Source organism: Macrobrachium nipponense, chromosome 21 (assembly GCF_015104395.2).
Source record: "Macrobrachium nipponense isolate FS-2020 chromosome 21, ASM1510439v2, whole genome shotgun sequence".
Classification (NCBI taxonomy): Eukaryota; Metazoa; Arthropoda; class Malacostraca; order Decapoda; family Palaemonidae; genus Macrobrachium; species Macrobrachium nipponense.
In genome coordinates, this window is record NC_087212.1 from 64,463,615 (window position 1) to 64,480,119 (window position 16,505).

The window sequence follows — 16,505 nt, forward strand, 5'->3', positions numbered from 1 at the left end:
TACTTACTGTAGTATACTAGTACATACTTCAGAAATTACAGTTTCTGAAGGGTTATCATCTTTGAAAAGTGTAGTAACTTTGTGAGTGAGTATCGCACCTTATAAAAGTTGTATGTGCACTAACTCTAGGTGTTGGAATTACCTTTGTGTCATATTTAGGCATGTACGAAAATAAAGATATTTCTAATAAATATTTTCTACAGAAAAGCTTTAATTTAAAACTTTAAAAATTTACATAAATTAAACAAACAATATTGTAGTGTTTCTGAAGGATTCACAAATGTTCGCGCTACTGAGAAGAACTCGCGTATGATAACTAGTTAGGTTCCAAAGAAAAGTTCGCACAATTGTGGATTCGCACAAATCAAATCGTGTAAGTTTGGGGTATTACTGTAATCATAAATTATACAGTACAGTATATATTATGGTCCTGGAAGTTCCCAGGTTCACCAATCTTTTGTCTGCCAGACGAAGGATAAAAGTCTAACTAGACATGCTCCCTCTGGAACTCCTGGTGTCTGTACACACTCATTTATTTTAAAGATTGTACATGTAATAGGGGGATTCATGAGTTGGTTGCAGGGGGATTCATGAGTTGGCAACCAAGTCCCTCAGAATTGCTCATAAGCGCATATGTTGCATAGGGAAAAGCCTATAATATCTAGCAATAGTCTTTCTCATCTGGAAAGAAAGCCCTAACCATCAGCTTTCAGGTCTGAAAAGAAAGCAATAACCAGCAGCTTTCAGATCTGAAAAGAAAGCAAAAGCAATAACCATCAGCATGAGATGAAAAGCCAATACATAGCCATAAGAGTCTATGTCTTGTGATAGTGCCATGAATGAAAAATGTGGACTAGATAAGAAAAAAGGAAGTATAATGTAAAAACAACACCCCCTCCCTTCCCTGAATTCTTCCCCTGCAGGTAAAACATGGCCTGACATGACTAGTGGTTCAGATGAATGTTTGACCACTTATGAGTCATATCCCTTCAATTGTGGCCAGACCCTGCATGTAAAATAAAGAAAAAGTGTTATTACTATTAGTAACTTGACCAGAACACTTGCTCTTGCAGTGCTTACTCAAAGGTTTTATCTTTATTAGTAAGAGTTTAGATCTTATAATAGTCGTCGTCTTCTTTCCCAAGTCCTCTTTACTCCCTCCTCGTCATCCATTCTTAATCCACGGCCATTGTCTTTTGTAAATATCCTTTTTTGTGCTTACTGGAACCATTGGACTGGAAAGCACTGTTTAAGAAAAGCAAACACACCTAACTAGAACAGGTGCTATAAAGGAAGCACAGACTCCTGTAAAGTGAGGAATTGAGCATGGCAGGTGTTACTTGGAAGTTACTTGGAAGGCCCTGATAATTATGTGAGGACATTATGAAGTCAGTAAATATACAGTAAGTAATTCACTAAAATTTAAATGTTATCACAACAGTCCTAGTGAGATGATGACCACGCAAAATTGATTAGCAATGTATGAATGAGCTGAATTAAGAAAATTAAGAGCAGCAAAAATGAAAAGTTTACATAGATACACAGCACAAAAATAGAAAAAGACACAGCAAATTATCCTACAAGATCATTATTGCTAAGAAGGAATATAAAAGAAAATACACAAAAGTAAGGTACATACAAGTAAATACATAAAAGGCACAGTGGAAATATATCAAAACCTCTGAAAATCAAGCAAAGTATAAAATAGCTAATGCACTAATACAATAAATTGAACAGGGACAAGTGAGTGGTTAAAATGAAAAAAAAAAACCACTAGCAATCACAAAGTAAACAATGACTAATTTTGCTAGTTAGCAGCAAAACTTGAACACTCCCAAAATAAATGAAAAATGGCAAATTTGTAATCAATTTGCATTTTTTGTAGTTTACTAACCTTCGATCTTGTCAAGGATAATCTTCTAGCTACAGCTGGAAACCAGTTAACCCTCTTACGCCGATTTAAAACGTCGAGTCAAAATGTCTCCCGTATGCCGATTGGACGTATCATACGTCGGCTCAAAAAAGTTTTTTTAAAAATTCGCGGAAAAATACTTATAGGCCTACCAGCCGAAAACTTTTGTATCACGCGCCTTGGGGGATGCTGGGAGTTCACGGATCAAGGCGTTGTTTTGTTTACAATCGCTACGCAGGCGCACAAGCGCGAATTTCTTTCTTATCGCACTAAAAAGTATCAGTGACACATCTCGGAAATTATTTCGTCACTTTGACATAATTTTTGCACCATTTTAAATTATCCTTTACATGAAGTATTATATATGAAAATGTGCGCAATTTCATGTAAAATACAACAGAAAAATACTCATGATTGTAGCTTTTATCAGTTTTGAAATATTTTCATATAAATAACGATAAGTGCAAAAATTTCAACCTTCGGTCAATTTTGACTCTACAGAAATGGTCGAGAAACGCAATTGTAAGCTAAAATTCTTATATTATAGTAATATGCAATCATTTGCCTTAATTTTGCAACAAATTGGACGTCTCCAGCACAATATTTCGATTTATGGTGAATTTATGAAAAAACTTTTTCCTCAGTTCGTGCGATAACTCTTCCGATAAATTTTTTCGTGCGATTGTCCTAATGTTTGCACCCTTTTAAATTTGCAGTTACATAAAGTTTTATATATGGAAATGTGCGCAATTTCATGCACAATACAACAAAAAACAACCCATGGTTGTAGCTTTTATCAGTTTCGAAATATTTTCATATAAATAACGTTAAGTGCAAAAATTTCAACTTTCGGTCAACTTTGACTCTACCGAAATGGTCGAAAAACGCAATTGTAAGCTAAAACTCTTATATTCTAGTAATATTCAATCATTTACCTTCATTTTGCAACGACTTGGAAGTCTCTAGCACAATATTTCGATTTTTGGTGAATTTATGAAAAAAAAAAAAATTTTCCTTACGTTCGCGCGGTAACTCTTCCGAAAAAATCAGAATTTTTTTGTGCGATTGTCGAAATGTTTGCACCATTTAAAATTAGCTGTTACATAAAGTTTTATATATGAAAATGTGCGCAATTTCATGTAGAATACAACTAAAAATGATTGAAGGTTGTAGCTTTTCTCTTTTTTTGAAATATTTGCATATAAATCACGATAAATAGAAAAAAACCACGTTCAATCAAATTTGACTCTACCGAAATAGTTGAAAAACGTAATTGTAAGCTAAAACTCTTACGGCCTAGTAATATTCCGTCATTTTTCTTCATTTTGAAACAAATTTGAAGTCTCTAAAACAATATTGTGATTTATGGTGAATTTTTGAAAAATATATTTACCTTCACTCCGCGCGCCGATTCGCGGCCGCAAGTCTCCGAAATACGTACATCGTATTATCCTAATATTTGCTCCTTTTCATATTAGCCTTTTTATAGAGTTTCATATATCAAAATGTGCGCAAATTTATGAAGAATACAATAAAAAATAATTGAAGGTTGTAGCTTTTTTCATCTTCGAAATATGTGCATATAAACAAATATATATATAAAAATTTCGACATTCGGTCAAATTTAACTCGTCCGAAATGGTCAAAATCTGCAATTCTAATCTAAAACTCTTACAGTATCGTAATATTCAATCATTTGTCTTAATTTTGAAACAAATTGGAAGTCTCTAGAACAATTTTTAGAATTACGGTGAATTTTTTAAAATAACATTTTTTTACGTCCGCGCGTTACGAATTCGTACATCATTTTGTGATAATATTTTTCCGGTGTTGCTTTTATTGTTTTACTATGTATTATATATCAAAAGGATTGCAATTTAGTGTACAATACAACGAAAAAAAAATTAACTCGTTAGCTTTGACCGTTTTTTGCACAGCGCGATTTGAATACAATTATATATGCATTTGTTTTTTTTCGCTACCATATATCGCATTATTTACATATGATAATGATATTATTTTTCATTTCTGATGATTGCATACTAAACTTCAGGCAATGAAAAAAAAAGGAGCCAAAAATGAACTCTTAATCTTCAAAACTAAGCGCGCTGTGATTTTTTGAAAAAATTATTTTTTCCGCTTCCGCGGTCACTCCAAACCGGCGCCGGCATACAGGAGAGGTTTTGATTTTTAGGGCTTTGGCGTAAGAGGGTTAAAAACAATCAATAGATTGTAAAGCAAGGAATCTGTGGCATCTGGCAACCCATACGTATACGAAGTGGAAGCTGTCACCAACCAAGCTTGGGACCTTGTGACGCATCAGTTTCTAAGCGAATATGCTAGAGAGCTAAATTCTAATGGTAATTCAAGTACTTACACCTGACAAAGCAGACAATCTAAAGTGATCCCCCAACAAATGCAAATTAAGTATACTACAAACAGAATTCATCTATCACTCAATGACTGAACAAGTGAAAAGGACCAAAGGAATAAAGAGTTTGAGCTGCTAAAAATAGCAGGCTCACAAAAGCTAGTTTACATCTGGAGGGCACATGTATAGTAACACTATCCTTTACTGTTCGACAGATGACAGATTGGTGGAACTCATATAATTCTAGATGTGAATACAGTGGACCTCCCGTATTCGTGTTCTCCAGATTTGCAGACTTGTGTTCATGGACTCTTGGGAACATTTCCCCCAGTATTCGTAGAAAATTCACCTATTCGTGGTATTTTTCTATGAGAAATATCCAGAAATTCCTGAATTTTTTTTTATCAATTTCATCAGAAATTCCTGCTTTTTTTATCATTTTCATCATATAATGCACTTTATGTGATAAAACTATTAAAAAACCAAGTATAAAAATTTTTAGTGGGTTTTTCTTGAGCTTTAACTAACACAGTAGGCTGTTCTCAGCGTTGTTAGAGGGGTTCAACTATTCGTGGATTCTAACTATTGGGGGGGGGGGGGGTCTGGTACACATCCCAAGAGATACAGGGGGGGGGGGGCCCACTGTAATGGCAATATGCACATAAAGATTAATGAATTATGATGACAGTACTGATAAATGCATTACAATATCAATACAACAATACATTTTTAAAATCTGTTAATACAAAATATAAAGTATGAAAATAATTATCATTACCATAGTACTGAATGAGCAATATTATTTAAGAAGTACAGTAATATATAATGTATTCTAGTAACTGCACTATGCATAGTACTCCTTATAGCACTCCTTTTGTCTTTGCTACAGAAAGTCAGAAGTGTTTGAGACACTTTCAGAGCAATTCATCTTGTATATAGTCCAGTAGTACATACAAAACAATAGAATGGTAGAAGTTTTGGTGGTTTGGAGTTCCTACTATCAGGAACACAAGTGTTAACAAATGTTTTAGGCTTAGTCAAGGGTTGGCTTTTGCTAATGTCAGCCTCATAATAAACTTTCACCAAATGTCAACAATTCAGAGAAATAGATTACGTACACAATATTACTGGCCTATTTGTTCACTTACAAATGGTTTGTAAGACATATACAATAAAAAAAACTTAGGCACAAAAAAATACAGGGAAACATGAGATACACAAATAAAAAATACAGGGAAACATGAGATACACAAATAAAAAATACAGGGAAACATGAGATACACAAATAAAAAATACAGGGAAACATGAGATACACAAATAAAAAATACAGAGAAACATGAGATACACAAATAAAAAATACAGGGAAACAAGATACATCACATTGTAGAGGAAAATGTACATGTCAAAAGGACTGCACAAGTTGAAGAAAAATCTGTACTAAACAGAGATTTAGTCATAGTACATCCATAATTGACACAAAATTAGTGATAACAGAAAATACTTGAGACTAATTAAGGGGATAATGGAAACTATTACAAAACATTTTACACCATTTACTATCAGCATGGATTAGAGCCAGGATGGACCATCCTACTTAAATTCTCCCACTATGAGTTTGCACCAAGAACACCTCAACCTGGACTGATTCCTGCTTTTTAGTAGTCAGCATATGTATTACTTGCTGCTGCTATCACAAGTTCCATTTGAATTCATATTTTAAATGTTATTCTGTCTTGGGCAGTTTTCAAACTTACTCCTTTATATTTGAGATTTTTTCCCTTCAAACTGGATATACTAATGCAATGCAGTACTTGGGACACAAGTCTGGCAAATTTGGCAAACATAAGTGTAAATATCAAACTACTCTCATGTGGCCAGCAGATTGGCTTGTTCTAAATAAATAAATATAAACAATTTAGTTTCTTAAAAATTATAATTAAAAATGAAAATTATATTCAGATGAAATTTCAACTATTTCCAAAATATATTAAAGTGTTAGATGGAAACTGCAGAATGACATATTAAAACTTAATTTTTGCAATCTGGGATTAGTCCATATCGGTCATCTATGGTACAATCGAGTCAAACTTGTTTAAGTCTTGCCAATCTGAAGACTGGTAAATATTACTTTCATGTGGAGCATTTCTTGGAATGAAGAACATCACAATTGAAAAGGCAAGTTTAATGTTTTAATTGATTTAAAACTTATTCCACAATGCCTACCATTTAGAGATGAGGAGTATCAGAGTAATGAATTGCTATCAGGTTATCATTATTATCAATTTTAAACATGAGAGTAAAAACACTTTACTCTTATAGGCTGTGTACACTGAACTGTTCATCTTTAAAACTAAAATTTAAATCTTAATAAAAGATGGCACTAATTTAAGAGTTGATGCTTTAAATGATTTATTAGTCAAATTGAAGTTAAACATTCACATAAATTAGTCAAATTGAAGTTAAACATTCACATAAAATGTTCAACTAAGTGCTGACCAGCATTTTCTGCAAATGTAGTACATGGATTGGGTCACACAAGCTACTACATATCTAAGGGCCAAATGAATGTGGCCATTTTAAAGATAGGATAAATTATAGATTTCAATTATCAAAACTGCAAAATTCCACTAAATGATTCATGTCATTCAAAGGTCATAATTATTATTTTTCACCTTGATATTTTTCATTTTCATGAAACTACTATGAGATTCAGAGCCTTTGTCCTGGTGTTTTTCCGGAATAACTATTTTTCTGTGCATTTGAGAAAGATATTACTTAGCCATAGTATACTTTACATCACTACCTAACTTTAGCCATAGTATACTTTACATCCCTACCTAATTTTTGGCAGCATTCATTATCACTCATATTACAAAAAAGTACATTCATAAGAGTAAAATAAAGCAGCTGAAGCCCAGGCAGAAAACACTAGTGTATGGATTCAAAGTTATACATGACACAAGCATATGACATCCTGACCCCTCCCACAAGGTGATGACAAACAGCTGTCTGATATTCTGAATGAATATTCGTACCTTGTCGAGGCTTCAAGAATGGCAGCTATGATGAAGTCATTGTCCCAGTGCTTGGCTTTGAAGTCTAAATTCTACGTATAATCCAATCTAATCCTATGCAATTGTCTATTTATTACAATGATTATCACCATCATATTAGGAAAAATATCAGTTACGGCAACTGCCAATGTTTTCTTTACTTTCTTAATTTATTTTCAATTATATAATTTTTCATTGGAGAAATAGTGATAGAAAGTAATTTCTCAGATTACTTAGGGAAACCTTTTCTTCAAGGATTCCAGCAATCGACCTCGTGGCATAAACCCCCCTATATAAATTACTACTACTGCTACTACCACTACAACAATGTGTAAACAAGGAATATTGGTTGTATTTCATTGTTGCCTGAGGTGTAGACTTTCTTTCATGGCCAATTATCCATAGAGTGCTGACCCAATGAAGTGTAATAGATGTCAAGCACCCATGACAGTGCAACATTTACTTGTTGATTGCCCAAATTGGACCCAACAAAGATCAATTTATCTACGGAATTCAAAAATGAAAAATATTCTTGCTGAAAGCAAAGATTTTTCAATTAACAACATAATAAATTTTTAAAATAAAACTAGTTTCTTAAATAAAGCCTAATAATTTTTTTTCTTTTTCTCAGAATTAATCCCTTAGAACCAGCCCGAGAAGAGTCTACTTAAGACTCAGAGGTCTGGAAAAATTAAGCCCTATTAATAATAATAATAATAATAATCCATTGAGAAGGAGGCAAGTTAATGACATCATAAGTTACGGCCATTCTTCTGAGCTTTGTGGCGATGTCTACTAGAAGTTGGTGTTACTCTTATAATTACCAGAATTATGCAACTTTTGTACTACAGGAAAAAATTAGGTAGGGATGTAAGATATCCTGTGACAAAGTGTCACCTTTGTCATGTACGTTGATAAAATTTTATTCCAGAAAAACACCGGGGTATCGGCTGTGAATCTCATAGTAGGTGCATAGTTCTATATCCACCTGAAGAAACTGATAAGCAGTAAACATTGATTCTACCTACTATCACATCACTTTTTTCATATATATATGTATATATATAAACACATATAAAATTCAATTTACAATAAGCTATAAACATTAAATGCACCATACTGTGGCCCTGTACAAATAAAATTTTTATGGGCAATTTACAATTCTTGTATGTTACTTTCCATAGAATCATTCGTTGTTATTATTTAATAACTATCTGTAAAACCATGCAAGTTATTCCATTAACTATATGTTATGAATCTTTTGAAAACTGTGCTACATATGTTTGAAATAAGTATTCAAAATAGCTACTTGGTTCCTTATTAAATTTCTTAAAAATGTTATTGTTAGTATACAATAAGGTTTTGTACATACTTACCTGGCAGATATATACTTAGCTTTACGTCAGAGACGTAAAGCTAAGTATATATCTGACAGGAAAGTTCATGTACAAAATTATAGTTTCAGAAAATACAAAGCTATGTTATGGTTTCTGAAATACCACTCCAGTTATTTGGATTACTGTTGCATTTATATTTGACATATGAGTTGTGCTAAACCCCGAGTTTTCCAAACATTCATAAGGCTACCTAAAAAGATAGGAAGTTTAGCCCAATTTGTGAATATTTTTGAGTGAAGATCCATATCCAGTCTATAAATGAATGATTGGATGTCTATCTCCTTAAACAAAATGAAGTATGACACTAACACTCCTCACAACACAATAAAAAACGTTTGTGTACTTATAACAAAAGTAGTCACATTGCCTCATTTATCATAAAATGCTGTATGTATACCTACTTTTCAAATCTGCCAAGATAAAAAAAAAATGTGTTTATTTTCTTTACAATAAAACACTGTCTGAAAATTGACAAAACATTTGATTAATTATACACGACACTGTACTTACAAGCAAACAGACCAAGTACTGCTTCCAAAGAAGTGTGAATTTTCAGCTGTCTGGTGAGATCTCTCTCCCCAAGGGAAGTCTTCCATTTCATCTACTACCACTCATTCCATTATTTGCAGATGGAGCCCAGTAAAGTATAAACCTACAAGAGTAGAGTTAAAACTGATTGAAGAAAAAAAAATTTTGTTCAAACATTTATGTGAAGAGGAACTAATCAGTAATGGTATTACCTTCCCAATCCCCTAGTTAAGAAGTATGAGTCTTGAACATTCTTATATTAACAATTCCAACAATATACTAAAACAATAAAAGCTCTGTATTTTGTGAAAAAGAGAAGCACTGCCCATCACAATAATGCTTCTGCATACAACTTGCCTTAGGGGTAAATAACTTTTGCAGAGGTTCAAAGCCAATTACGCTGATAATCCAACCTAGAGGAACTGGAGGGGGAGACAACCAATGCTTCCTTCAGACATGGAATACACACAAGTGAACTTATTCAAGGAAACAACAGAACCATGACCATCTAGAAGCACTAAACAACTGATTTGGACATACACTGGGTATGTAGCACCCAGATATACGTCAATTTATTAATACTACTATTTAAGACAAAAGAGCAAATGAACATTTCCTGAAATTTTAATCAAGACATAAAGCTCAACTCCCAATGCTAAAATACATTACACAGGAGATGGAAAAACATGAACTGTTTTTAAATTTAAAATAACTCAACCGTGTGCAACCGGGATCAGTTTGTTTAATAAAACAAAACCTGACATTTTGATTTATATCATTATGAAATCAGTTTACTGCTAAAAAATATTTGAATATTTTTTAAAATAGGCTATTAAAACTAGATATATCATTCTTTACCATGAATCAATTTTATAATTACTCTTACTAGATTTATGAGTCCTTAGTATTAGTATGCCAAGCAGCACTGAAAGGTTTCCTAGTTCATTTGTGGCACTGCTGAAGCAACAGTGCTTAGTGATCCCACTCTAACCTTCAAAGAGATCAAACAATGAAGTAAAAGCTGTAGCAAAGAAGATGGGAACAATCAACAAATGCTTAGTTCATTTGGAATGGTATTCTGACTGGCAATTATGGCACCTATACAGTACAAATTAGGTTTGCTTTTGTATGACACAACATGCTATAATAAATGGAAGGCAGATGTAACAAATGCCTACTTCTACTGTTAAAAACTAAAAACTCAAATAAGCGAACACTGAAGTAAAAAGCAATTATGAAACAATATACTAAATAAACATAGTAGCTAATAATACGTATGTAAATAGTTAACAAGAGGTGTTATTACAATACTGGATTGGTTAACAACACAAAATTGTCTTTGACACGAGAGTGAAAACATATAATTTTGAAAATATGTAAAGAAATTTAAGATTATACATGCAAAACACTTCCAGTATACAATGCCACAATTTACAATCGGCTCTTATTCAAACGGTGAAGAAAAGAATTATATGCCAATACACTGTTTATACTTCAAGACTGCAGTGTTGTCACCACTGCCATCTTAAGCATCCATTAATATTAATTTAACTGGAGTTCTTTACATCATGAAATGACAAATTTTTTAATCAGTCTGTATTTTTCATAACTAACAAACCTTCGGTCTTAACATTAGGATAAATCTTCTAGCGCCAGCTGGAAACCAGTAAAGTCAATAAAATTGTGTATGCAAGTGACTATTGGCATCTGTACTTGGTAGCGAGTTATGTGGGACCAACAACATACCCCTCGGCAACCTGTGACCACGATAATCGTATACAATATATATGTAGCATGTGGTTTGGTTAATTATCAAGAATTGTTCCTTACCTATTAGTTATTCATTACTGATAACTTATATTTCTAGGCAACTCATCAATGAAACAAAAATGAATTAACTGTTTACCTACTGCATTTCTTGGCATCAGATACTATTTTCCCCGGAAACAAGTCTGAAATTTAGTGTGCATTCTAGAGACCGAAGGTTGTTCACAGTCACAACATTCACTCCTGCATTGGTAATTCTTACTTTTAGCAAGATCAAATATGAGCAGCACAGCAATTGAAAATCTATCAACTCACGATAGTGCAACCTAATTTTTTTTTTTTAGTAAAAATTATGATGTATCTTGGTGGTAAGAGCGACTTTGATGCTGGGAAATTTTATATGTATTTTACACCATTCTCTTTATATAATGACCATAGGAAATGTATACTATGGTGAATGTTAAATTTTGTTAAATTGTAAGGTGAATGTTAAATGACAACTAGATTTTATATAATTCTGGCTTTTACAGGTTTCATAGATCAGTGTTTTAAGAAAACATTACAAATAACTCAATTAACTGGACTGCATTAGTAACTTGTTCTATGACTAAAATCTTAATATTACATGTAACAACATCAATTACATACCTTGAATAGTAACCTAAAATAGTACGTATGTAGTACTTCAATATTAAATCTGCCACATCCTAAAGGAAATATCTCGGTGAAGACTAAGAAGTTTGATCTATTAATGCAATTAATATCCAATATAAATACATACTGTTATTCAGATGTCATTAGGTCTCTTAGAGCCAATTCTAAATTGGTCTAATGATTAGTGTAGTACCTTTAAAATTTATTAGACAACAGTATGAGAGCATCAACTGGAAAGCACCTTAAACAATTTGAAAAAAATTATAATATACATTCATTCCACATGCAAGGTTTATGGAAAAGAAAGAAAAAAAAAGTTTCATAGGTAAAATTACAAACCTTGTAGTATACGTAATACTTTCCATTCACCAACACAACTAGTCAAAACTTGCAGACTTGAGATTTATATAGGCAGTTGTAACAAGTTATATTCATGTGCAGATTCTCTTTTCAAAGTCAACCCTTCTGAATATGGAAGATGGGCAGGAACCCTCCTCTATTTCCTGGCATCATCTGACTCTCTCCTCAAAGCTGCCCCTCTTCCAAGTGGGTTGGCCAATTGGGAGTTAGGACTTCTCTGCCACTAAGACATTCATCAACATCAAGTACTGTTGAAAATGCAACAGCTATCCAATTGTTCATATTTATTCCTGTGTTGTGTTTAATCAGCTCTAAAAAATAGTCTTAAACAAATCACTGAGCTAAAATTTCTAACTCTCAGGGCTGACCTGAATGGTTTATCCTTACAAAACGATTACATATTAATCCAATTTCATCCCATAAATATATCTTTATGAAAACTTTATTTCAAGAGACTAAAACTGTTCTAGTTCTACTTAATTTATTCAAGAGATTTGTGTCCAATATCTGGTATATTTGCTGTTAATTGCAATTTGGCATTAATGCAAAATCACAAAATATGGTTTACAAATTTTTTCATCATGATTATCATCAATCTTTATGAGTTATAATTAACAAGTTTGCCAAATTCATGACTGGTTTCCAATTTTGTTTCCAAACTCCCATAATGTTCTAAATCATTAGCTTTTATCCTGCTAAAATTTCTTTTCTTGCAAACCTTAATATGGAATTCTGTTGAGAAAAACAAATGAACCCCCCTCCAAAAAAAAATCCCTCAAGGAGAAATCTTGGAGGGTGAAGTAGTTAAAATAAGAAGTGCTCAAATCACATGGGTCACAAAGGTAGGACAACCAAAAATGAAAGAAATTTTCCTAGTCTGAGTGGAGTAAATTAAAAGAAAATTCTTTTGTTACATGAAGTTTCTGAGAATATTGCAGTGGATAAATTGGAACTGAAACTTTAAAATGTCTCTGTCTATGTTAAATTAAAATTTTAAAATGTCTCTGTTAAGAAGAACTTGTATTTTGTGGGACTATGAAGCTTGTTTCCTTAAAAATGTACTCCACTGGTAGACTAGCTCAAAAAGTATGAGCTAGTATGTACACCATAATAACAAACAAAATATACAGCGAAAGCTAGATTCCTTTGGCACAAATCTTACCAAGTAGGATGTTTACAGTTCATATAAATCTTAAAAACTACTACTCTAAATCAGCATTTTCACAATACATTTTCTCAATCATGAACAGATTCTACTTATGCTGGATAATGAGGAATCAGTGGACATTTCTGAATTTAAAAAAATAAAAAACACTAAAACAGAACTAGGTACATAGAAAGTAATAAAATCCATCTTAGAAACCAAATTAGTAACAAAATCAATCATTCAAATCAAATTAACAAATTAATAATCAATCTTGATTTAAAGATACACAATTGCTTTTACTTGCCACTTCTGTTTTTTTAAAATCACATTAGATTCTTACAAGGCCTAAAACTCTAGCTCTGACAACAAAACTAATACTGGTTATTATAAAATAACATTTCAATCAATTGTATGTGTACATTTATAAAAAGAAAATTTCAAAAGAGTAAGCAATTTACTATTACAAACTTCACTAAAAGTGTTTTACTTGTAGAATTTCTTTTGCATTGGTTACTGTTTGTTGGAAAGAAAATGATAAAGCCATGAAATCATCACATGAAAAATCAAATAACATAGAGAACACAGTACTACTCTCAGCATATGCATATGAAAAACATACAACAAGTGTTGTTGTGACAGCCTGGAAAATATACTGTTTAGGTTCAAGTTCTTAACTGTGAAATTTGGTACTTCCCTATACCTTTACTGTCAAAATGGACGGATACCACTTCACCCAAAAGACTACTATGTATTAAAGAGGCCTCAAGTCCCTTAATATATCATGACTCATTTTAGGATAATGAAAAATAAGGTATGTATCATAACAAAAAGAATGTTGTATGACCTCTAACTTTAAATGATGTTTTCTCATTAACTCTCCTTGCTTAAAATAAACTTTGAAACTGAAGTTATTTTGAGTTTTCTCCTTACAAGTAATGACGCTTACAGTTTTATCCATTATTATATTTTCCTATTCTCAACACTTAAAATAACCTATGCAACAGTGAAAGTTACAATTCTTTCATTATGCTTATGTAACTGCTAATTTGTGGTTTTTAAAATTCTGGCTGAAACCTAGTCATGTAAGTATGTACTAAGAACACACATAAAATTCATTTTGACAAAATCTAAGCATACAAATCCATGAGGTGATTAACATTAAATTAATTTCTCCTGAATAAAAATAAGTATCTTTACAACATAGTCCATATGAACAGAAAATGGAGTAATATTAACAACCATCTTTTGCTTGGTAAGCACATTGGAAATAACAGGACAACTGGCCTACAGGCTGCTCTATGAGCAAGAGCCCATGCTGGCATAAGGCCAGCTTAATCTTTAACAACAAGGACAACTGGTACAAAACCACTAACATTGTAAACATCATAGGAGTCTACTAGGGTAATTAAAAAACACTACAGACATTTTAAATGCAATTGGTAATGTGAATGATGCTATAATAACCATCACCTCAAACCTGAAAATAAAAACAAACATATTACTACATGATATCTGTAACCCATATGTAGAACCCTGGAACTTGACGCTAATCCGTTCTAGAAGAAGTGTCAAGATGCAATTTAGTCAATATCTGAATCAATTTTTTTCCATATGAAATAACTGAAAATGGATTAATCCATTGCTGACCACCTGTTATTACCCTAATCTTGCCTTTTTATAGAGAATATTAAACTTAAATTACAATTAAATAAGTTCAGAGTTAAATAACATCATATATTAGACATCCTTTTTTTATTTTTAAACGTATACTGTATTAAAAAAAAACTGGCCTACGTCCAATGCAGCGTATTACCGATGGTTGACCAAGTGCCATATAGGTTAGGCTAGGTATAGTATGTACTGTAATGGGTAGGCACAAAACTTGTTGCTAATAATAAAACATTGAAAAACAAGCCTAATTATTGCAGTAAATTACTAATAAAATATTAAAAATAAGATGCTAAATCAGTCACATAATTGCCTTTTTCATACTTTTCAATAAGCAATCTCCTCAAAGTTCAATTGTAGTTCTTACTGTTTTCCTCACATCATCTCATAAAGAAACTCTTATTAGTTGATTGTCCAATTTGGGAACATCAAAGAAACTTATATTTTCAAATCTCAACATTAAAAGGGATTCTTGCTGAAGGTAAAGATTTTGTATTTAATAGGATCATCATGTTTCTAAGTAAAACCGGTTTCCTAAATACTAGTCTTATTTTTATTTTTTTTAGGATTAATTCCTGAAAACCAGCCTGAGAAGAGCTGTTGTTAGGCTTAGAGGTCTGAAAAAACTAATCCTTTAAAATAATTTTTTTCCTCAATGATTGAATGAAAATAGTACAGAAACCATAAAAAATAAGGAAATGTTCCTGTACAAGTGTGTACTTGCTCAAAACAATAGCAGCAGTGTGAGCTGGCTTTAAACAACAATGCCACCAACACCAACTAGCAGCTATTGACTGAAATGCTTTTGTTTACAAAAATCATAAGGTTTATCAGGTTGGATTCTTGTTTTTATTCGAGCTCGGATGCAAAATTTAATCAATTTCGTGTTGAAATCTGAATATGTAAAGTTCTAATACAGTCAAGGGCCAGGGTTCTAATATACTACTTGAAAACTAGAGTGCATGCAATACTGTGCATTCTACTACTTATGTGGAGGTAACCAGAAAACTTGATCAAATAAAGATCCTTATTCTTCAGCCAATTTATAGAATAACTTTCTAAGTGTGAGGTTAGAGAAATACTACAGCATCATATAGAATAACCTACCTAGCTACAATATTGAGAAACAATAGTAACAGTTGATAAAGGCTGTGTAACAGTTGAGTAAGGCTGAAGAGGATAAAAGTTGTTTTTCTTAACCAAGCAATAATAAGATATTCCGCTATAAGCTCTCATTTAGTTAAGTTGAAGTTGATTATCAATTTAATATTTGCTAAAACAAGAATAATTATCAAAAGCTGAAGGTAAAATATAATGATCCTTGTACCGAGTGGCAAAAATCATGTCTGAAGATATCAGAGTTACGCTCGGTGATAAATCAGTGTTGAAGAACGAAAAATAATTATTTTTGCCTCCAAAACAGTTATCCACTTAAAAGATGGAATTAAGTACATTTAAATAGATAACAATTCAGATGCCATGTGGAGAAAAAATTAAACTAATTCTATGATTAATGTAAGAAGAAAAATGTTTTATACTAAACTATAATATTAATTTCATCACAACCCTATTGACCATATGTTGCATGTATAATATTTTGGTAGGGAAGATGCAGGGACCAATGCAATTAGGCAAATCACTTTAAATG

At 32.3% G+C, this 16,505-nt stretch overlaps 1 protein-coding gene across 5 annotated transcripts in view; it reads right to left on the minus strand.

The window, feature by feature from the left end:
• Positions 1-8,485: 8,485 nt before the first annotated feature.
• LOC135198090 (arrestin domain-containing protein 1-like) overlaps positions 8,486-16,505 on the minus strand; it is a 278,270-nt gene continuing 270,250 nt past the window's right edge. For 3 of the 5 annotated variants that reach the window (XM_064225518.1, XM_064225519.1, XM_064225520.1), the window contains exon 11: positions 8,486-14,666. The gene's annotated coding sequence lies outside the window, so the exon portion shown is untranslated. The remainder of the gene's footprint in view (positions 14,667-16,505) is intronic. The other 2 variants (XM_064225523.1, XM_064225522.1) reach the window with 2 other exon arrangements.